General features: G+C 38.7%; 1 long non-coding RNA gene across 2 annotated transcripts; it reads right to left on the bottom strand.

The window, feature by feature from the left end:
• Nucleotides 1-848: 848 nt before the first annotated feature.
• LOC122067107 lies at nucleotides 849-20,608 on the bottom strand. 2 transcript variants are annotated; one of them, XR_006136590.1, is made up of 2 exons: nucleotides 20,562-20,608; nucleotides 849-3,438 (listed from the first exon to the last, which is right to left on the bottom strand). It is a non-coding gene; the product is annotated as an uncharacterized LOC122067107 (long non-coding RNA). The 2 variants fall into 2 exon arrangements; XR_006136589.1 differs by lacking the exon at nucleotides 20,562-20,608 and adding an exon at nucleotides 16,400-16,786.
• Nucleotides 20,609-23,848: the final 3,240 nt, after the last annotated feature.

The following is a 23,848-nucleotide window of genomic DNA, read 5'->3' as shown; positions in this document are numbered from 1 at the left end:
GGCAATAACCAAACAAATAAAACTAACCCATTCACCATAATTGATAGGAGAATATTTACAAAGTTTATTTAGACTGCATTTGGTAACATTTCTGTTCTGAAATTGTTTTCTTTTGATATACCCATCTTTTTTCGTTTATGTACTGAAACTACGTCGTTATTTGACTCTAAATTAGCATTTGGTAAACCTATTCTAGATCAGTCCCAGAATAGAATAAAACAACAACGGCATATGATAAAATTTGTTCAGGAACAATTTCTTAACATTGTTACCAATGTTTATAGAAATATCATTATTATCATAATTAACCCAAATAATTATGTAAATGTCATTACCAACAAAGGCACATAACAAAAAATTACGAAAATGCCATTACCATTCCACTCTCCTAAAATAATTATAGACTGATAAACATGTCATTACATCTACACAAATTGAAAAAATATAGACATTTGGATTAAATTACGATTAAACCAGGCCAAGTGGCAAATTCTAAGCAGTCATTAACAAGAAAATTCAGATTGAAGCTTCAGGAGCTAGTAATCTCCACTTTTGTTCAAGTTTACTAACAGTATCAAGAATGTCTCTTAATATCCTTGGATGATTTTCTAAGTCTCCAATTGCTCCTTTCAAATATCCTTTGAAAACGATTTACCATATCTACACCTACTTCTACATGATTTCCTTCATTAACTAACTTCGCTATGAATAGGTGAATCAAAAGAGTCTTGATGGATTCAAACCACCATCCCCTTAAAACATGCTTGAGACATGCTTGTGTTCCAAGTGCTCTACCAATTGAGTTAAAGACCCATAAAGTAGAGTTATCAAGTAAAGAGCAATAAGAGTACAAGAACACCACTTCTTATTTCTTATTTCTATAGAATTTCACATCTTTTAAGTGAGTTGAATTTCATAAAACTACAAGAATGCTATTTTCAATTGAATGAATCATTGACATCAATGACAATTGGGAAGTCCATTTCAGGTTAAAGCACTGATGAAAAAGCCTTCACTGGTGGAACATTTCTCAGCATTAAGTTTCCAGAGGGAGACACAGGAAGTCCTACTTGGAACATAGGGGTCAACATCAGTCTAGTTTGAGACACTGTTTCTGCTTCTGCTTGAGATCAAAAGCAGCACAACCAGCAGATCAAGTCTTCTTTGCATGATATCTATGAATGTGAAAAAATGCTGGGGACGATCATCCCAAAAAACAGTCTAAGTTAATGCAATGTCACAAACCATTATCGTACCATCTCTTTCCGAGCATGCATTACCATTACGCAAAACTGTAAAGCTTAAAGCATGTGTTGTATATGGTAAACAATTTTTTTTAAAAGAAAAAGGAGGGTAACAAAGCACAACCACATAAGAACTGGAAACAAAAGCTAATCAGAATATGATTTGCAAAATTATGACATAAAAATGAAACCAATGAAGCCTGAAAAGATTGAAGATAATGGAAAGAGACTGAAAACTCTTTCCATGAGCAAGAGTTATTATCAAATATCCTATGGCTTTGTCCCTTGAACTGGGACATTCCAATTGTACTTTCATTTTAACAGAGACCAGTTTTTTTTTTGGTGTGCCAAAGATGGGTATCCAAGCCTTCGGCTTGACTAGACTTGTAGGCCCATACTGACCCCACAACCGCATGGACCGGGTCATACCGTGCTTGAATGAGAACCATTCAACTCTCACCGAAAGCAGGGAAGAGCACTAAACACCCCGGTATGAGTGGCTCCAAGGAGGTAAGAGGAGTCGAACTCAAAACCACACGCTTCTTGAGGCGAAGGTACCTTGCCAACTCGATTGCCCCTGGGGTTTAAACAGAGACAAGTCTCTATTCATTTACTTCATCAAGATAGATGGAACTTCAGTATGTACACAAGTATATTAACCTTGGTGTCTCAAAGAAATAATTTCACAACATCACAATATTAGCTACAAGATCATAAACAAGATGTAGAATTCACATAATTGTGAGCGAAGAAATGAAACTGAAAGGTCTTGGGTCTCCTGGTTCTCACCTTCCCTCCCCCCATAGCATAGGATAGAGTAGAAGAAAAACAAAAAACACAAAAGAAGCTGACCTTGTACACTAATCAAAAAAAGAAAACAGAGGCCGAGAGAAACAAATAATGGCTTCCATCTTGCTTGAATGTCCAACTACCTCACAAAGCAAGAAAGCCTCAAACTTGCAAGAAACCTGATTTTTTTTTTTTTTTTGGGGGGGGGGGGGGAGGGGGTATTGAGAGAGATTCCCACTCAGAAATCTCAGAGAAGGGCCAACAGAGAAGTTCAGAATCTAAACTACATATCCTCCATTTTGTCCCCATATTTCCCAGAACTTTCTTCAATCCTCAACGAAGAAATTCAAAACCCAAAGACCCCTGTCATCTCACTTGAATTCCACTGACCTGTCAGCTCATGCAGAACACTACCAACATTCTACCCAAAAATGTTCGAAAAAGAGAATTATTATGGCTCATCTCATATATTGATTCTAAACATGATTTTTGCATACTCAAGACAATTAGTCTCTTGGCTGTACCCAAAATGGAGAGATATTTTGTCAATATAGAAGATGGACTAATCACTTGTGTGTATTTATCCTACGAGTTTGGTGAACTCACTTTCCTATGCTAAATCTGATTAGGTAATGGCTATTGGTGATGGGGACTGGGGAAGATGGCGTTGAGATGCTTGAGCTGGCTTCTCTGGGTGTTGCTCTCAGTAATGGATCAGAAAAGGCAAAATCTGTGGCTAATGTAATTGGTTGCAACAATGATCGATGAGCATGGTGTTGCTGATGCCATCTACCGGTATACATTCTGAGTAAAGCCAATTTTCATTTCAATTTTTCCTTTAGAAGGATGGTTAATTAAAAGCCTAAAAGAAGATACAAGAATTGAGGAAATTGGCTCTTCTGTCCATTTTAGGATGTGATCCCAGCATCGAGTGTTTCATCGACTGGGCTGCCCTCTTGTTGCTTGGTAAATTTGAACATCTCATGTAATCAGATTAGGGGTTATCAGGGGTTATAACCCTTTTTGTTCTAGCAGTTTTGTCGTGTGCCAGTTCTTTGGTTTGGCTGCCTGAACACAGCCATGGGCAATAGCCTTGACCACCTTTAGCTTATGGCCTGTCTAGGGCCATGGGGATGACTACATTCGGTTAAAGAGAATAATAACAATTACCAGGAAAACAAGAATTGGAGTACCTCCAAATTCTCCAGAAAAGCGACTGGGAATTCCAAATTAATCACTCCACCGCATCCACAATAAACCCTCTAGACCTCTATTTCTCTCTATTTTCCAGCAGAACGAGATTAGGCAACAGAAAGAAAATATTTTCCCAAAAAAATAGGTCCAAAGATCATACCTATGTCGTGTACTGCTGGAGAGAAGGCGGTATGATCTGAAGAAAAGTTCCCTGCAAGATCAACAAGCCACTAATTCAAATGATCAACGAAAAAAAAAGCACAAAGGAAAAAAAATCATTAAATTTTGGGGATTCTAGGGTATAAAGAGGGAAGTGAGGGAGGTATCGGTTGAAGAGAAATAAAGGAGAGAGAGAGAGAGAGAGGCAACGGTTCCACGGCATGGTTTGAGGTCTTGGTTTTGCCCATGCTCCAAACTGAAATTTGGCGAGATCTCGGTGAAACCTGGTATTTTTTAATAGGAAAACTTGAGATGGATTTCGGTGGCCATATGGCCAAGTTAGGTCTTGAAACTTATCATCCAACCTATTTTAGGCCTTCTAAACACAATGGAAACATTAGAATTTAAAATATAAAACCCAAAATGGTACTTTGACTTTGGATCCTAGGTTGTTAGTCTACGTTGTATACAATATCTATCCTAGGCTATTCTACACCATCTTTAGTACTACTAGAACACATATAATTCAAGTCAAACAACTTAAATAAGAATCAGGAATTAAAATACATCAAATTATAAACCATTTTATAAATTAGGAACCATACATTGTTAAATCAAATATATTAGATTTTCCAAGCGGCACATATAGAGTAAACAATAGTACAATACAAGTGGATGACTCACCTTATGCGAATCTTAAAGTCCTAGACTCCTAGAATTGAAATAATTGGCAGGCCAAATCACAACCACTATGTTGTTGCCAATGGAAAATCAAGTTTTTCTCTGACTGAATCACAAATGGTGGATAAATTTTTTTTGTTGTTGACCAAATTTGGCCAAAAACGGATGTCAACAAGAGATAGGGGTAGTTTTCTTCACAAATAGGCCAAAACTAGTTGAGATATCCGAGACTATGTCGAAACTAGTCGAGATAACTAAGATTTTGACGAGATACCAAAATCTTGGTCGGGATATTGTATTATTTGCATCTTGCATGTTTCGTCTCGAGATCTATTGCAATCGATAAATTTTTGAGTTCTTGTGTTTCACAGAGAGCGAGAGGGAGGTCTTGTGTGAAGTTCTAAAATAGGAGAGAGAGAGAGAGAGAGAGAGAGAGAGAGAGAGAGAGAGAGAGAGAGAGATTTGTGTTCTCCTCGACGATGAGTTCATCAGCGAGCAAATGAGTTGCAGAAGATAGGATAGGATAGGAAGTTAAGAAGTTGTGGCTTTTTATTGGAATACCTTCTTTTTTTTCTACCAATTGTTCTTCCAAGTTGGTCTTTTCACCTGTAGAACATGTATTTTATGTTCTGCAAAACTTGTTCCCAAGACACAATTTGCGCCGGTTCACTCTACAAGAACACAAGAACAAACCAGATTTGCCGAATGATTTTGAAGTGTTCTTGTGTTTAGAACTACAAAACAAAAGAACTGTTCCCCAAGATGGTTACCAAACACACCCTTATATATAACCAAAAAAAAAAAAAAAAAAGCGGCCTTGTTGTGTCATGGCAGACCTTGCCTTTGAATTAGGCCGCCTTCTCCATCAGCCAAATCATCGGCTCCTCCTAGTTGCGCATCCAAATGCCTCCCACCCAACAACTTTCCTCACAGTCTAGAGCCACCAGAAGTGCTTCTGTAACCCAATGTCGGTCTTCCCAACATCAGCACTCCACACAAAAATCCGCTTTGGTTCAAGGGTACAAGATAAGGCAACGTAAGCATGGTTCCTCCCAACAGGTCCATTCCTTTAGCTCCTCTGAGCATTTGTTGCATCCCCTCCATCTAATGATCACTTTGACCATTTGGAATGTCCGAGGTCTCAATTCCTTGGCCAAGCAAGCTGTAGTTTGTTCCCTCCTAAAAAGATAGCAACCAAAGTCCCTAAGTCCAATGCCGCCCGTATAGCTTCCTCCATCGCCCCCTCGCCCAAAGGCCGCATCTGGGATGTGCGGAACCCTTCCAAGCTCCAGGTTTCTGCTATCTTTTCCTCCCCCCAATTCATCCACATCACCATGTCTGACCATATTGGGCCTAATGGGTTCTTTTTTTGCCATTTATGGGCCTCAACCCATTTATGGGCCCCAATGGGGCCTCTGTTAGACTCCTCCTCTGGGACGGCCTCTACTCCTTTTCCTCTCAAGTGGATTCCCTCCCTTAGGGCATAGGCAAAGATTTCAGTGCTATTAGATTCACCCACGAGAAGCAAGGTGGTTCCCCCTATTGTCTCCTCCTCTGTTGAAGCTTTCAACTCCTGTCTTGAAGACATATGTTTGAACAACTTGTTTGGGATCAAGTTTACCCAGCATAACAGGAGAAGTGACAACCACAGAATTTCCTACAAATTAGATAGGATCCTTGTCAATGAAGCTTGGTTGGCTTCCTTCCCCTCCTCCCATGCCACTTTTGACCTCCTTGGCATCTCTAATCCTAGTCCCTTTTCCTCCTTGTCCAGCCATACATATCCTTTGGCCCCAAGCTTTTCAAATTCTTTGACATGTGGTCTCACCATACGGATATCCTCCTTGTGGTCCATTCTGCTTGCGAAATAAATTGCATTCAAATATAAAATCCAAATGCATCATAAACGATTGACTTAATAGTAGAACCTACATTAATATTATTTTCAGTAAAGAAAATATTGTGCTATAAAAAAAAATCAAATCCAAATAATGTCAACTTAGGAATCAAGAATAGGTTCCGAACCAATAATGGAATATTGAACATTTCTTGTCAAATTCCAAAATGAATTGTAGAAATATGTAATAATCTGTAGATTCTTAATGCAGGATTTGAGACCGCATCTCTTCAAATGAATAGACACGCTGCTTACTAAGTGTTAGCATCCTTGTCTCCAGAAAGTTCTACAAGGAATTGGAAACATGGATTATTATACAGAATTAACCAATCAATTACTATAATGAGAATCGAAAAATATTGACTCAAAATAACAAAAGTTAGAATCATACCTTCCTACAAATATTTCTCATATTCCATGCAATCATTTATCATTTGTCCTCTCACTTAACAGAAAAGATAATTGGGTCTAGACTTCATGCCTGGATTCTTAATAGGCGCCATACCCTTGTATTTCTTCTGTGAGAACTGGCTCGACTGCCCTTCTTCTTGAGCGATTGCAAATACAATCTCATTGACGTAAGGTGGTGTACAAGAGTAAACAACCCCAGTTGACAATAAACTCCAGACCAAGACTCAGATCTGATTTATAGATCAAGGTACCAAAAGATAACTCATAGTATGAAAATAAGGCTGAACTGAGAGAAAATCAAGAGCTCACGCCAGCAGGTTCCATTGGGCTTGAAACCTAGTTCTAGTGCTGCTAGTAGGGTCCCCAAAATAAACCCCAAAAGTTGGCTGAAAGTAGATCAACAGAGAAGAAACTAACCAATAAAGCAGTTGTGCCCAGATTAGGGTTTTGAAGGGAAAGTGGAGAAAACCTGCGGCTCCCAATAGGCTGCCCAGATGGGCAGCAAAGCTGGTTGAGTGGGCCCCCTGATGTGGTCTTCAAACCCCCCAAAGGGCATCCAAAGTAGGCTCCTGGTTGGGAAGATCTGGCCTTGATCGATCGACTCCCAAAACCTTGACTAAGCTGGATTGATTCTGGACTCCTTGGCTGAACTTCAATCTGATCTTGCAGGTATGCTTTAAGTCTTCAAGCATGCTTAAAATAACTCTCAAAACACTCTCTCACAACGTAGAATAAAGAAGAAATCAAAAGAGAAAAAAGAATTCGACGGAAGGCTGAGAAGGGGAAGAAGGAATAGGTTTGGGTCGGGCATCTCACCCTCTCAGATCTAGCTCTCTAAGCTAAGAGTTAAAACTCAAATTCATAAACTTCAAATCTCTCTTTCATTATAATCGATGGGCTATTAAATAGCCTTACATTGCTTGGAAACAAAGAAACAATTAAAAAAAAAAGGGAACTCCTAAATTTAGTAACTTTTTGAAAATAGAAACTAAACCAAACTTTCCTAAAAAGCAAACTACTTGTTCACTAAGGCCCTCTTTGTATCATTTTCCTTTTTGATTTTTACCTATTTAACAAAAATCATTAATGAAAACCATTTTTTATCAAAACATAAAAATAGTTTTTTGAAGAAATGGGTGAAGAAATTCCCTTCACCCATCTTCCTTTTAACTCTCATTTTCCACTTTGGACTGAAGAAGAGGGGGCAAGGGGTTTGAATTTCTAATTACAAAGAAAATGACTACTTTACCCCTCCATATTGGGACTTTAAGCACGTGCTCATTAAAGTTCAGCGCAAAATAACTGAAAATCAATTTTGGCCAAAACACATAAATGGTTCTTGATCTCTTTTCCGTTTTTATGTTTAATCAAATTTTTTTAAATAGAAATAAGCTCCATAAATGATACCAAATGCAGCCAAAACCAATTTTTATGAACAAAAATAAAAAAGAAAAATGATACCAAAGAGGGCCTAAGAAACAGAAAAATAGTGGCATTCTTGAGGAGGTGGCACTATAAATTTCCCTTAGGCATTTTAGCCAGGTTATTTTCTGCTTTATTTAGACAATGTAATCCAAGCAATCACTTTTGTGATGCTTGCGTATTTGCGAAGCAAATAAATCTATTTACCCTATTTCAGATAATAAAAGTTTGGTTCCATTTGCTTTAATTCACTCTGATGTTTGGGGACCCTCTCGTCGTGTCCCTATTACTGGTCACTATTGGTTTGTGACATTTATTCATTGTTTTAGCCGTACCACTTGGGTGTATCTGTTACATTTATCCACATCCCTTTATTTTCGCTTCACAATCTATAATTAGATTGATTTTTTCTTTATGCAAAAAACATTTCAGTTGCTACAACGGTATGATCGATACATAGATAATGACTGCTTCCTTGGATCAGATAATACGAAGCAATGATCTGGCTACTACTATGAGTTGTGGGCAGGTCCCTTTTTTTTTTTTTTTTTTTTTTTTTTTTTTTAATTCTAGCCGATAGAAGAGATGTTTCCCCATGCTTTACACAATTCCATAAGATGGTTCAAACATAGTTTGATGCTAAGATCCATATTCTTCGCACTGATAATGGCATAGAATACACTGATGGGGCATTCCAAGCATACTTGGCTGACCAAGGGATCCTACGTCAAACTAGTTGTGTAGACACCCCTGCTCATAATGGGGTTGCAGAAAGGAGAAATCGCCACCTATTGGAGGTGGTCATATGTCTGATGTTTGAAACTCATGTTCCCCCAATACTGGAGTGATGTTGTGCTTGCGGCCCCCTGTCTTATAAATTGGATGCCGTCCCGTGTTTTGGCATCTCACTGTCCTATTAAGGTGTTAATAAGATCTTCTATTCCTTGAAAGCCTCCTCTGTTCCTTCCTGTGGAAGGGATCGGACTCCCCCAGGTTCCTCCACCCCTTGAGCTGGGATCAAGTTTGCCTTCCCAAAGCTGAAGGAGGGCTGGGTATCAAAAAAATCAAGGATGTCAACTGTGCTGGCATTCTTAAGTTCATTTGGAATATTGCCTCCAAGAGCAAGGGTATTTGGGTTTCTTGGGTCTATTCTTCCCTTCTAAAAAACAACTCTATCTAGATCCCTCCTCTCCCCTCGAATGCCTCTTGGATCTGGAGAAAAATCCTCTCCCTCAGGTCCACTGCGTTAGGTGTTATTTCATGGTCCATTGGTAATGGTACTAGCACCTCTCTCTGGCTGGACCCTTAGCACCCGGCTGGTATTCTTCTTCCCATTGTCAACCCCAGGATAATCTACGCCTCAGGCTTGAGCCGTAATCCCAAAGTCTCCTCCATCCTGTCCCAGGGCAATTGGTCCCCCCTCCCTCCTCTCCTCCCCTCGCTGATCTCTGGGCCTCCCTCCCCCCCATCCCTCTTGGTCACAGAGGAAGGGATGATGCCATTGTTGGGTCCCCGTCCAGCTTGGGGCGGTTCTCATTGGCTTCCGCCTGGGATCTCATCAATCTCAAAGCCCCTCTCTCTGGAGAAATATTATCTGGTTCAAAGGCCACATTCCCCGTCATAGCTTCACTACGTGGCGAGCCCTCTCCAGCTGTCTCCCCACGCAGTCTTTTCTCCGCCACCGGCACATCCAAGTCCCTTACGCTTACTGCCTCTGCTGGAACGGTATGGAAGATGTAGATCATTTCTTCTTCTCCTGCCCCTTCTCCAAAATCTGGAAAAGAATTCCCAGTAATTGCTAGCCTGCTAGCAGGCCTATCCTCCCCTTGAGTAGAGAATAGATCTGGATTGACATGACATTCAGAGGGCACACTATTTGTGACACAGCTGGGAAGCTCGCCTTTTGCGCAGTGATCACTCGTATCTGGATGGAGCGTAATATGCGTAGATGGACTTCCAACTCTCGATCCTTAGATCAGATTTGGAAAGCCATCTACTTTGATGTTAGCTCTAAGCTTGGATGCCTCCCATACCGTTCTGTAGCCGACACCCCAAGGAAGAGGCTTATTGTTGTTTCCTGAGGCCTCCCTCTTGCTACCATTAGTTCTTCCCCCTTATGTAATTTATCCTCCTAGTGTGGGCCCTTACCCTGTGATCTATAGTTGTTGTAGCTGGTCTCCCCCCTTTCTTTCCTCCCCTCTTGTATTTTTTCCTCTTTGGTATTGAATTTATTCATCCAAAAAAAAGAAAAAAATATCTTCCTTTTGTGCCTCCCAAAGTGTTTGGTTGTGTGGTCTTTGCGCGGAATCACCAACAATATGGGAAGTTTGATCCTTGTGGGATTCGTTGCATCTTTATTGGCTACTCTCCTACTCAAAAGGGGTATCGTTGTCACCATCCTCCCACGAGACGTTTATACATTGCCATGAATCAAAGGCTTATTACCCATCATTTCATCTCTTCAGGGGGAGTCTCGTCTATTGGAAGATGAGCGCAATGTGCCTATGATTGCTCCTTTGGAAGTAGATGACATGGTTCTTGAAGACGGAATAACCAGCCAAGAACAACAACAATCGATTTCTGTCCAGGGGGAGCTAGGCAAACCTCTCCAAGTACATGTTAGCAAAAAGCATAAGCATGTTCACCCTACCACCACTCCGAAGAGCCAGTTGTATTCTCCATATCCAAGTCCTACTATTGGTTCGTCTTCTCCTTATGATCCAACTCTTGATTTATTAATAGCTGCTCATAAACCTCAAAGGGAATGCACCATGGTTTTAAGTATCGGTGCGTATCGTGCCGTATCGGTAGGCATAGGCACGATATATACCGATACTCTACGGGGAATTTTGGGCCTCTTTTTGTGTATCGGCGTATTGTACGTATCGTGTCATACCGTATCGGTACCGATACGTACGATACTCTACGATACGAACTTTTGAAAATCTGAAAATTCTCGAGAGTATCGATACGTATCGAAGGTATCGTGCAGTATCGATCCGTATCGTACCGATACGGTACGATACGGCTACTTAAGTGTGAATTTTTTGTTGTTTGAAACAAACACTTCACACTCTCACCAATAGTTTTCTATATTTTGCTTCTTTCTTCCCCTTTGATTCACACACCTTTTTGGAGACTCAAATGGTAGATTGAAAGAAACATTGTGGAAGTGAATGGTTCAAAGAAGGAGAGAAACATAGTCCAAGAAGAACCTTGAAGGCTTGAACTTGAAAGTTGAAACATTTGAATAGTAAGTTCTTGAATCTTTACTCACTTTTTTCAACTTTAACCTTAGATTTTCAAGTTTTTTTATAAATCTAAGGTTCATCATACTTAGAATCACATTTTATGCATCATTATTACATGAAATCATTGGATTTATAAGGATTTACAAACTTTTTTCAAGAGAAAATGAGGGTTTCAATTTTTTTCAAATTTCTTAGATCTACTCATGCTGAATGGTTAAAAATGTTTAGATTTTTTATATGTTATGTAAAAACAAGTGCTCTACAACTTCCATGGAAATTTTTTATTTTTCTCAAAAAATTATATATTTTTTATTTTTTTATTCCGAAATTAATTTAAAAAAAAAAAGAAAAATCCCCAATTTTTTTTTTTAGAAAATTTAGTTCATTCAACTCTTAAAAATAATGTCATAACTTATAATTACTAAATACATGATTTCAAATGAAACCCACATTTTTTCCCCAAAAAAGTGAGGGTTTCAATTTTTTTTTTTATTTCTTAGATCTACTCAAATATATTGGTCCACACTTTGTTGATTTTTTATATGTTCTTTAAAAACATTTAATCTACAACTTCTATAAAAAAATTTAATTTTTCTACAATGAATAGGAGACCCACTACCATAAATATTTCGACTGGGGTAAATATTGTGCCTATATTCGACAAGTGTAGAATATCATCGTAGTTGCTCCTATTGAAGAAGAAGGTCTTAGCCAAGGATTTGAACCACCACGACACTCTTCACGGCACTCATCACAGTGGCAATGGTAATGAGGAAAGAAAAAACTATAAGAAACTCAAACCTCATCATTTTGAACATTTTCAACTCAATATATTTGTCTATCAATACGATACCCTCTACTTAAGTATTTATGCATTCTACATGTTATATATAGCTTTTTTTAACTGTTTTTTTTATGCAAAAGTGTATAAAAATGTGTTCCCTATCCATTTATGTGCGTATCTTTAGCGTATCTTAGCGTATCTCCGATACGATACGATACCCTCTGATACGTATCTTAATTTTGACCGACCGATACGGTGACCGATACCGATACTTTAATCCTTGGAATGCACTAAACATCCCATCTCTAATGTTGTTTTATATGATCGTCTGTCTCCTTTCTTCTATTTTTTCGTTTCCTCTTTGTCACTTGTTTATGTTCCTAATAATTGGCAGGAAACTCTAGTTGATCCAAAGTAGAAAGAAAAAATGAATGAGAAAATGAGAGCCCTTAGGAAAATGGTACATGGGATCTTGTCCATCTTCATGTAGGAAACAAAACTATTGGCTGCAAATGGATCTATGGACAAGTAGGTATAAGGCAAGGCTGGTTGCAAGAGGATAACTAAGATGTATGACATTGACTACTAGGGGACCTTTGCTAATTGCTTCAGTGGCCAAGATGAACACTATCCGAGTCATCATATCATGTCCTGTCAACCATGGCTTGGACTTACAACAACTCGATGTGAATAATGCCTTTCTACATGGAGAATTAGAGGACGAAGTATATACGGAAGTCCCTAATGGATTTACCTCTCAGCAGACTCGATGCAAGGGGGTGCAAACTAAAAAGCTCTTTATATGGGTGGAAGTAGTCCCTGCAAGCCTAGTTTGGTCAGTTCAACAGGGCAATGATTGCCATAGGTTACAAACAAAGTAATGCTATTCACACTTTGTTCATCAAGAAGTCAGGGGACGTTATCACTATCCTCATTGTTTATGTGGATGGCATAGTGATTACCGGCAGTGACACACAAAAGATAGCATATCTCAAGTCTTATTTAGGAACTGAGTTTGAGATCAAAGACTTGGGAAAGCTCAGATATTTTTGGGTATTGAGATAGCCTATTCAGCTCAGCATATCTTCCTCTCCCAGAGGAAGTATACTCTTGATCTTTTTTTTCTAATACAAGGTTGTTAGGATTAAAGGCTACTGCCCTTTGGAGCCTAACTCACACCTTAAAGTAAAGATGGAGAACCAGTTGACAAGGCAGTTATTAGAGGCTAGTTGGTTGACTTATATACCTCTCTCACACACTCCTGATATAGCCTTTGCTATCAGTCTGGTAAGCCAATATATGCATGACCATACTCAACTCACTTAGAAGTTGCACATCGAATTTGAGGTATTTACTGGACTAGGAAAAGGAGTTCAATTCTGTCCTAATGGCCATTTACGTTTAGAAGCCTTTATTGATGCCGATTGGGCTGGCTATCCAGATGATAGAAGATCGATCTCTGGGTATTGTACCACGGTAGGAGGGAATCTTGTCACATGGAGGAGCAAGAAGCAAGCACTGGTTGCAAGGTCCAGCACTGAAGCATAATTTAGGGCTATGGCACATGGTATATGTGAACTTCTTTGGTTCCAGGGTCTCCTTCAGGATTTATGTGTTTCTATTGTCTTGCCCATACTCTATTGTGAAGTAATTTGCTATCAGTATTGCTTATAACCCCGTTTAGCATGACTGAACAAAGCATGTGGAGATCGACTGTCACTTCGTCAAAGAGAAGCTGGAACAGGGCACTATCTGCATTCCATTTGTAAACTCTAAGGCTCAACTAGCTGATATATTCACTAAGAGTCTTAGTAGTAAACTGTCTGATTCAATTGTTAGCAAGTTGGTCATGTTTGATATATATGCACCAACTTGAGGGGGATTATTGTAACAATGGGTTTGAGGGATGTTTTAGAATCGAAATGGGTCCTTAAGTCCTTTATGGTTCTATTGGTCCTTGCAAAATTCTAGAACTTGAATGGACTAGACTCCAAGGGGAGGAAAATAATATTTTTGACCTCTGAAACAAATTTGGACAAAATGATATGGACTTAAGCTATATTTGACCTAAATGGGCTAACACTGTTAAGAAATAAGAAATGCCACGAGGTTTCAAAAAAAGTGATTTGAAAGAAAATGGTGGTTTTGGTTGAAAGGGTGTGAAAACCAATGATGATGGTTGGGCCAACTTGGCCAACCTAGATTTAAGAGAAGTTGATCTCTTAGCCCGAGGACTCATGATTGAAAATAAAATCAATTTTTTATGAGGGAATCTAGGGTCCATATAGATGTTACCTAAGAGAGTCTGGGCTAATGATCAAGTATGATCATAGCCTAGGACCAATGATCATAGCCTAGGACCAATGGCATCAAAACAGAAAACATTTTTTTTTTTTAAGATGGAAATCATGATTTCAATTTTTTTTTTTTTACTTCGAAATATACTTCTTTTGTTTTAAAAGATTTTAAGGAAGTACTCTACAAAAATTTTATTTTATTTTATTTTTATTGAAAGGAAAAGAAGCTAAAAGTGAAAGAAAATAACAAAACCAAAAGGGAATTTAAATCTAAAATAAAAGGTAATTCCCAACTGATTCAAATAGCCAAGGATCTTTTGCTGGCAGATTCACATTAACAACCCAATAAAGATAATCATGTTTGTACATATTCCATTCCCAAATGTTGGCAAATCACTCAAAATAGAATCTGGACCTAAAAATCCACAAGTTGAATTCAAGACCAGGTTTGATAAAGTTCAATTGAATTAGCCCAATATGGTTCAACAGGCCCATATCAAGAACAAAACTCAATATCTAATACGAACATTTGAAGTCTATGCATGGAATTTTAAAATTCAAAAGATAACACAAGATTAGCTCAATCAAACCGAAATTTCAGGATTGGAATCTTAATAGGAAATTCTAACTCAACCATACTCATGGCGTGTCAGAGTTCGAATTTCAAATTCATGAAATTAATAATGTGCAAAGATCATAGTAACCAATGTAAGGAATTAAACAAGACTGATGATGCAGGAGCATTTTTAAATTGGCCAACAACCTAGTCCAATAAGCCCACAAGCCCAAGCCAAAGGATAGAAGCTGAAAAAGTTGCAGTAAAGGATTTTGGGGTAACTTCACGGCGACACCTATAACAACTTAGAAGGAACTAAAAGTCGTGCCATGTATGGATGGAAAGGTCTAGAAGTCTATTTTCCAACAAAAAAAAACAATGCCTCATTTGCTATTTACGAGAAGAAGTTATGGCCGTTTTGGTAAAGTGTGTTTGGGCTGACTGCAGAGTGCAGACATTTAGAATTCCAGAATTCATCTTTTTAGTCCAACTTCCATTCAAATTCACTTCTAGAACTTCTTGGGCACTTCAACCATTATGTTTTTAGACTCTTCAAGATGTGGAAAATTCCTTTCAAGGTTCCTAAGGTCCTTTCCTATTGGATAGTTGTTTATCTTCCCAATGTTTTGTCTTTCCAATTAGTCTCAATTTCATTCTTGGAAATTTCCTATGCTTGGAAGGTTGTTCCATGCTCATCTACATAAGCTTATACTAGTGAGTGGAATACATACTTGGAGTTTATTCATAATTTGAGCCTTTGGCCTTTAAGAAGAAGTCTCTACTTCTTCTTAAGTTCTGTTATGCCTTAGGTGGATTTCCTTTGGATGGTGAGTTCTTTTTTTATTTTAAAGCAATCACTTGTGTTACTTCCTAATCCTCTATAATTTTTTGGCGTCAAGTCGGTTTCAGAGCCTAGGTACAATGGCGAGTCATCAAAGATGTGGACCAAATGTTGAATCACCAACAGCTCGAGAAAGAGACGTAGAGATGGATGACTTAAGGAGACAAGTGCAACAATTGCAGGAGCATTTGCAACGCTTCGAATCTCTGGGACATGATGATTTGCATCATGATTCGGAGCATGATTCTTTTAAGGAAGAGGATATTAACCCCTTTGGTCGTGCTCGAAGTGAAGCCTCAAACAGAGGTGGCTTCCCTCGACATTGTTATCAAGAACCTCCCAAGTATGATGGGTACCCAGATTAAGAAGTTAACAAAGATAGAAGTTTTAAAACACTTGAACCAGAATTTGTTTCAGAACATGTACTTGTCATCAGTGATGTTTATGAAATTGCGAAGAACGACGATATTATCAACATAATGTGTGAGAAAAATGATGATGGAATTTTCTCACATAATCATAGCACACTAGAATCAGAGATAATCATATCCAATAAAAAAAGTGAGAGCGACAACAAATCAAGACCATGAATTATTTCTTGTGTCTAACAATTCTTTTTCAGATTCCCAAATGAAGGAGGCAATGGAGAAGACAAAGTTCAACATGATTGATATGACAAATAGTTCATTGGCTCCTCAAGTTGAGTATGTTGATCCATTTTTTGAGATTCTACGCCTTCACGTATAGTTAAGTTTGTTTGCGTCATGAGCAACATCAACAAACCAAATATGGATGCGTTATATGATCAAACTGAAAATGACATATATGAATCAATTTTGTTCATGTATATCAAAATGGAGATGATCAACCAACCTGTGACCCAATTGCACGGTCAGTTTTGGGCATTCAACACATCAAATGGAGATGCTATGTTATTCCCATATGATCCTGGTGGCGCACAAGGACGTCATGACCTTTCTCCCTATCATAAAGAAGAGAATCTAAAAAACTCAGAGACGAGTTTATGCACAGGAGAATCGTATGATGCAGGAGCATTTTCAAATGGGCCAACAACCCAGTCCAATAAGCCCACAAGCCCAAGCCAAAGGATAGAAGTCGAAAATAAAAGTTGCAGTCCAGGATTTTGGGGTAACCCCACGAAGACACCTATACCAACTTAGAATGAACTAGAAGTCGTGCCATGTATGGATGGATAGGTCTAGAAGTTTATTTTCCAACAAATAAAACGGTGCCTCTTTTCCTATTTTTTAGAAGTTGTGGCCATTTTGGTAAAGTGTGTCTAGGCTGACTACAGACTCTTAGAATTTCAGAATTCATCATTTCAGTTCAACTTCCATTCAAATTCGGTTCTAGAACTTCCTGGGCACTTCAACCATTGTGTTTCTAAATTCTTCAAGATGTGGAAAATGCCTTTCAAGGTTCCCAAAGTCCTTTCCCAATTTTTGTCTTTCCAATTAGTCTTAATTTCATTCTTGGAAATTGCCTATGCTTAGAAAGTTGTTCCATGCTCATCTATATAAGCTTATACTAGTGAGTGCAATACATACTCGGAGATTATTCATAATTTGAGCCTTTGGCCTTTAAGAAGTAGTTCTTCTTGAGTTCTCTTATCCCTTAGGTGGATTTCATTTGGGTGGCGAGTTCTTTTTTTATTTTAAAGCAGTCACTTGCGTTACCTCCTAATCCTCTATAATTTTCCGACGTCAACTGAGGTCGATAACTCAAAGCAAGTGTAAGATTAACAATTCTAATAAACCCCAAACCAAAGTATTTCAACCAAATTTAGAATTCTAGCAAGGTTAAGCTCCAAAAATAAGAATCTCAAAGATTATAGGCATTCAAAATAAAGTGTCTATTCATAGGTGTTAACAAGAAGTATGGGAGAATGCTTGTGTCTTTAACTGATCACACAAGTCCCCTACTTATAATATAAAATCATGATAAGGTCATGATAGGAGTCATGATAAAGTCATGATAGAATACAAAACAGAAAACATAAAGTATTTAAAAGTATACCCCTCCATCCAGCCACCCCACTATAATTAGGGTCGGTGGAGGGGGGAAAGCCCCAATGTGCCCTACGACACACTAATCCTTATTCTAACACTCCCCCTCAATTTAGTGCATAGATGTAACACATGCATACCCAACTTGACTAAACTAGGATGAAACAGTTTTCCAACCAACGCTTTAGTGAACACATCAGCTAGTTGATCACCAGACTTCATAAAAGGAACACAAATCAAACCAGCATCTAACTTCTCTTTGATGAAGTGTCTATCAATCTCCATGTGCTTGGTTCGGTATGTTGTATTGGATTATGAGCAATACTGATAACAACCTTGTTATCACAATATAGTATCATAAGAAGACGAACAGGTACATCAATATCATCCAAAAGTGTACACAATCATAGTAACTCACAAATCCCCTGTGCCATACATGAAATTCTCCTTCAGCACTAGATCTAGCCACCACATTTTACTTATTGCTGCACCAAGTGACAAGATTCCCTCCTACAGAGGTACAATAACCAAAGACTTTCTGTCAGGTGAACCAGCCCAACATCTATATAAGCTTCAACTCAACGGTGATCATGAGGAGATGAGGATCCCTTTTCCTGGAGTTAACTTCAAGTATCGTAAGATGTGCATAACAGCTTCCATATGAGAGGAATAGGGATCATGCATAAACCGACTGACCAAACTCAGCCACAGTAATGTCAGATCGTGTATATGAGAGATATATCAATTTTTCCTACCAACCGTTGGTTGGCATTTTTTCAACTGGCTCGCCCTCCTTTTCCTTCAGCCGGCTACTAGCTTCCATAGGAATATCAGAAAGATGACAACCCAACATACCTATCTAGGACAACAGATTAAAGATGTACTTCCTTTGAGAGAGAAAGATGCCTTTTGAGGACCTGGCAACTTCAATCCCAAGAATGTACCTTAACTTTCCAAGATCCTTTATCTTAAATTCTTTGCTTAGAAAACCCTTGAGATGATCAATGTTAATACTATCATTTCCTGTTACCACGATGTCATCCACATAGATAATGAGTATAGTAACTTTTTCACTAGACCTCTTTATGAACAATGTGTGGTCAGTATTACTCTGTTTATAACCCACAGATGTCATAGCCTTGAGAAATATTCCAAATCACGCTCTAGGTGATTGCTTCAAACCATAGAGAGCATACTTTAACTCACAGACCCTGCCTTGAGTTCTTGTGCTAGAGAAACCTGATGAAATCTCCATATAAGCTTCCTCATCGAGCTATCCATGGAGGAAAACATTCTTTACATCAAGTTGTTGGAGTACCCAACCTAAGTTCACAGCACATGAGAGTAACATTCGCACAGAGGTCAACCTGCAACTGGTACAAATGTCTACTGGTAGTTGATTCCATAAGTCTTAGTGAACCCTTTCGCCACAAGCCCTGCCTTGTATCTGTCAATAGAACCAGTATCTTTTGTTTTACCATAAACACCCACATACATCTAATAGGTCTCTTCCCAGGTGGAAGAGTCACAAGTTCACATGTATCGGTCCTTTTTAAGGCATCCATTTCTTCCTCCATATGGCCTTCCATTTTTTTTTCTACAAGAGCTTCCTGCCAATTCTTAGGGACACAACTAGATGAAAAGTGAAGACACAAAAGCACAATAGGAGGGAGAAAAGAATCATATGAAACAACATGAGATATAGGGTGTTGAGTACAGGTCTAGTGCCTTTTCTGAGTGCAATAGGTTGGTCAAAGGAGAGATTATACCTGAAGTATAAGGCTCACTCAGTTCTGGATCCAGGGCTGACGAAGGATGTGTAAAGGTGCTGTAGTAGAGGTGATGTTCTGAAGTTGTTTATTTCTGGTATGTCCCCTACTATAAACTTGAAGAGTGAAATCATCAATTTGTTTCTGGAATTCACCAATGGTTCTCTAAATAGGAGCATGAGGATCCTGGGGTGAAGGATGGGTATAATGGCGGAGCAAGTAGATTCAGAGTCATCTCTTCTTCACTAGTAACTCCAAACTCCCCCTGAAGAGGTGACGATGAGTAGTAATTAATAGATTCATGAAATATAACATCCATTGTTACTATTGTACGCCGGGTAGAAGGATGGTAATACTTATATCCTTTCTATGTAGGAGAGTAACCTAGAAAGATAAAATTAGTACTTCAAGGTTCCAATTTTCTTGGTGAATGATGATCCCTAGCATAGCAGAAACACCCAAAAGTCCTTGGAGGAACTAGAAAGGATATAGTCTCTTAAAGAACCTCAACAGGAGTTCAAGAGTTGAGAACACAAGTCGGCATGCGATTGATTAGGTAGGCTGTTGTGAGGATAGTATCACTCCAATACTAAGATGGAACCTGTCTAGCAAACATCATGGCTTGAGCAATATATCCAGCAAGTGCCTATTCTTGCGTTCAACCACCCCATTCTGAGCAGGAGTGTCAACATAGCTTGTTTGATGAAGAATCCCATGATTAGTTAGATGTTTTTGAAACTGACCCTCCATATACTCTTTCCCATTATCACTACGCAGAATTTTCAGAGATGCATTAAACTAAGTCTGAATCATTTTATGGAATCGCTAAAACAATCGAACACTTCACTTTTGTGCTACATCATGTAAATCCAAGTAGTTATAGAGTGACATTCAATATATAAAAGACACGAACCACCTTTTCCCAGAAATGAATGTCTGATGAGATGGACCCCATACATCAGAATGAACCAAATGAAAAATAGAAGAGCTTCTTTTATTTAAAGGTGAATAATTGGAACGAATCTGTTAGTCAGAGTACAAGCCTCACAAAAGAGTTCATCCCTAGTACATGATTTAACTAAATACGGAAATAAAAGAGATAAAGTCCTAATTGGTGGGTGTCCCAAACGACAGTGCCATTGATTCAATTCAGAAGAAGTAGAATGTAATTGATGAGGAGTTGTTGATGTTGTAGTCGTAAGGAGACAACCATCATCAAGTAAATAAAGACCACCTTACCCCTTACCACATCCAATCGTCTTCTCCATTACCATATCCTGAAAAATGCAATGGGAAGGAAAAAATGTTACTTTATAGTTTAGGTCCTTAGTAAGACTACTAATGGATAGCAAATTTGTAGTAAAATTAAGGATATGTAAAACTAAAGACAGAGGTATAGAAGAAGAACACTTAATAGAACCCTTTTTAAAGACAGATGATAAGGTACCCATTGCTACCCTAACTTTATCTCTGCCTGAAGTAGGTAAATACTAATGAAATAAACTAGAGGAACCGGTCATATGATCAATGGCACCAGAGTCAATGATCGAGGGAGTGGAGACGACTAATGCATAATAGCCACCAAATAAAATACCTGAGTGAGCAAAATTGGAACTTGAAGGGACTGAATTGGAAGGAGTTGAAGAATTGGAAGCCATAAGCATACATCTGAAAGCCTAGAGTTTCTTTTGAGAGAGTCATGTATCAGTTGCAAGTGGGATGTCCACAATCCCAACCTGATGGGCTTTAGTTTTGGATTGACCCCGAGCACGCTTTGCCTCAAAATCAGCAGGTTTTTCCTGGAGTTTTCTACAGTTGGTCTTGGTATGGTATGGTTTGTGGCATTGTTCACATTTAACAATCTCCTTGGTAGTATCATCAATTCGATTCGCTCCCTTAAAGGTCATAGTGGATCCAATCTATAGGGCTGATATTTCAGTAGCATGAGTATGTAGCATAGAGTTACAGTGACATTCTTTCGTACAAACCATAGCAAAGGACTATTCCAGAGTAGGGAATGAAGATTTGCTAAGTATCTGTACACGAATCTGATCATACTCAACATTCAGACCTGCCAAGAAATCATACACCCTAATTTTGTTTACATGTTTGGTGTAAGCAATATTATTTTCAACATTTTTAGGATGATAATCTGCAAAGTGATCCAGATTATACTATAAAGTTTGAAGTTCTGCATAATATTTGATCACAGAGAGTTCCTGCTGGGTCGTGGTATGAACCTTCTTGTGAAGACCAAATACCTAAGCACCATTCCCTAGTTACCCATAAGTTTCCTTAACAACAGCCCAAATCTTATAAGCAATATCCAATAGCAAAAATCCTCGAGAAATAGATTGATGAATAGAACCAATCAAGTAAGACATTACCAAGGAGTCATTAATGACCCATTTATCCTGAGGGGTAACCTCATCAATGGGTTTCTTCAATTTTACTGTAATGTTAATGTAGGACTAAGTTTGAAAACGCAAACTAATCCAACTGCAGGAACTTTTAGTCAAAAGAACAACCACAACCAATCCCAACACACCAGCAAATAGCAGACCAACAGAAAATAGAGGCAAACCAGCTGTTGTCGACTTCAATATCCAATACTACGTAGGTCAGATTATAATTGATCAAGTAGATGAACTAGCAGTAGTAATATGATGCAATAGTCCCAAATCAACAGCAGGAATCACAGAAACAGAATAGGACAGATCAAAGCAATCAATTCTGGTTCTGTTCTGGAAAAATCACTACAGGACAAAATATGAGAGATTTCGAATATCTCACTAATGGCTGCACAGAAACAGCCCAAATTTGGATTGATCCTTAGTGGGGAATGGGAGAGCAGTCTACCAGAATTTGAGAGCAAACTGACGGCTGGAACTAATACCAACAGTAGAGGCCGATTGGCTCTTTTGTCAGAAAATCTGGGCAGAAATCAGATATATAAATACCTAAATGTCTCGACAGCAATAGAACCTTGAAAACCAACTTGAAAGAAATAAGAAAGCTTGAAGAAAAACCTCCTGGACTTCACGCCGCAAGGAGTCGAATGGATCAAACACCAATCCCTAATCCTTGATCAAACACAAGGAACATCCAGTGAAGCCAGCGGCAGCAACAAGACTCTTTTTTATAAAACATAAATCGTCCCTCTATGATGAGAGCTCTCCTTTATTTATAATAATGATTGGGGAGGGGGGTTTACAAGTAATAGTAACTCAGAGTTACTAAATCTGAGTTACTAAAAATTGATTACAAGAAGTTACTAAAAACTAGAAATTAGAATCTAATGAAAATAGAAACTAGCCTAGATAGAAATTAGAAACTAACAATGACTTGAAATTAGAAACTAATTTAGGTACTGAAATTAGAAACTAATTTAGGGACTGAAATTAGAAACTAAATAACCCCATCTAAAAAGGAAACTAAAGAAAAAGGAAACAAATCACTGAATCCCGTATGCAACCTTAGAACCCCTAGTTTAGACCCATCAAAGTAGCCCAATACACTCCAAACCACATGGACTAAAGGCCCAACACGTATACAATCCAACCCTAAGCTTATTCCTAATAAAACAAGCCTAGTTTGGTGAAGAATCTGCATCAACTCTCCCCAGCTTGGAAACATTCGACTTCGACAAATGGATAAGGGACATGTAGCGCTCATACAAGTCGGGAGCAAGCCTCTTGAAATCATCAGCATGAATCCAAGTACAGTCACTACGGGGACAACCTTTCCACTTGACAAGAAAAGTGTGATAACCAGTGCCACGGCGGGAGGTCTTGTAATTATCATCCAAGACGTCTCCAATAACTTCAGAAGTGGGTGGCTTTAGTTGAGGCAACCTAAGCATTTGCTCCATGTCTCCATCATTCGAATGATGCCCAACATAAAGGTGAAGATCAGCCACATTAAACACATTGCTTATGGTCATGTCATCCGGCAGCTCAAGCACATAAGCATTAGGTCCTATACGTTTCAGCACCTTGTAGGGACCCATTTTTCGTGGATGTAGCTTGGTATTGACGCCTGTCTGAAACCGTTCAGGATTTACTCGAATCATCACCATATCCTGGGGTTTGAACTCCATATAACGCCAATGGCGATCAGCAGAAGCCTTATACACCTCATTGTTCAAGGCAATACGCCGTCGGACGTTCGCATGCACCTCAGTGATATGACGTAAGAACTCATCAGCTTCAATACTAACTCAAGCCTGGGGTGGGAGTGACATAAGGTCAATAGGCCGCTTAGGTTGGACTCCAAGCAAGATCTCAAAAGGAGTACGACCTGTTGTCCTATTCACTGAGCTGTTGTAGGCAAATTCTGCAATGTCAAGAATAGAAGGCCATGTCTTCTCATAGTCTCGAACCAAACACCTCAACAAGTTTCCCAAGCTACGGTTCACCACCTCTGTCTGTCCGTCTGTCTGTGGATGAAATGCAGTTGAAAAGTTCAGCTTTGTATTTGTCTTCAACCACAATGTCTTCCAAAAATAACTCATGAACTTAACATCA

The sequence above is a fragment of the Macadamia integrifolia genome, unplaced genomic scaffold (genome assembly GCF_013358625.1).
Source record: "Macadamia integrifolia cultivar HAES 741 unplaced genomic scaffold, SCU_Mint_v3 scaffold2716, whole genome shotgun sequence".
In the NCBI taxonomy this organism is placed as follows: Eukaryota; Viridiplantae; Streptophyta; class Magnoliopsida; order Proteales; family Proteaceae; genus Macadamia; species Macadamia integrifolia.
Note: the sequence above shows the minus strand (reverse complement) of the source record. Positions and strands in the feature narration are given on the sequence as shown.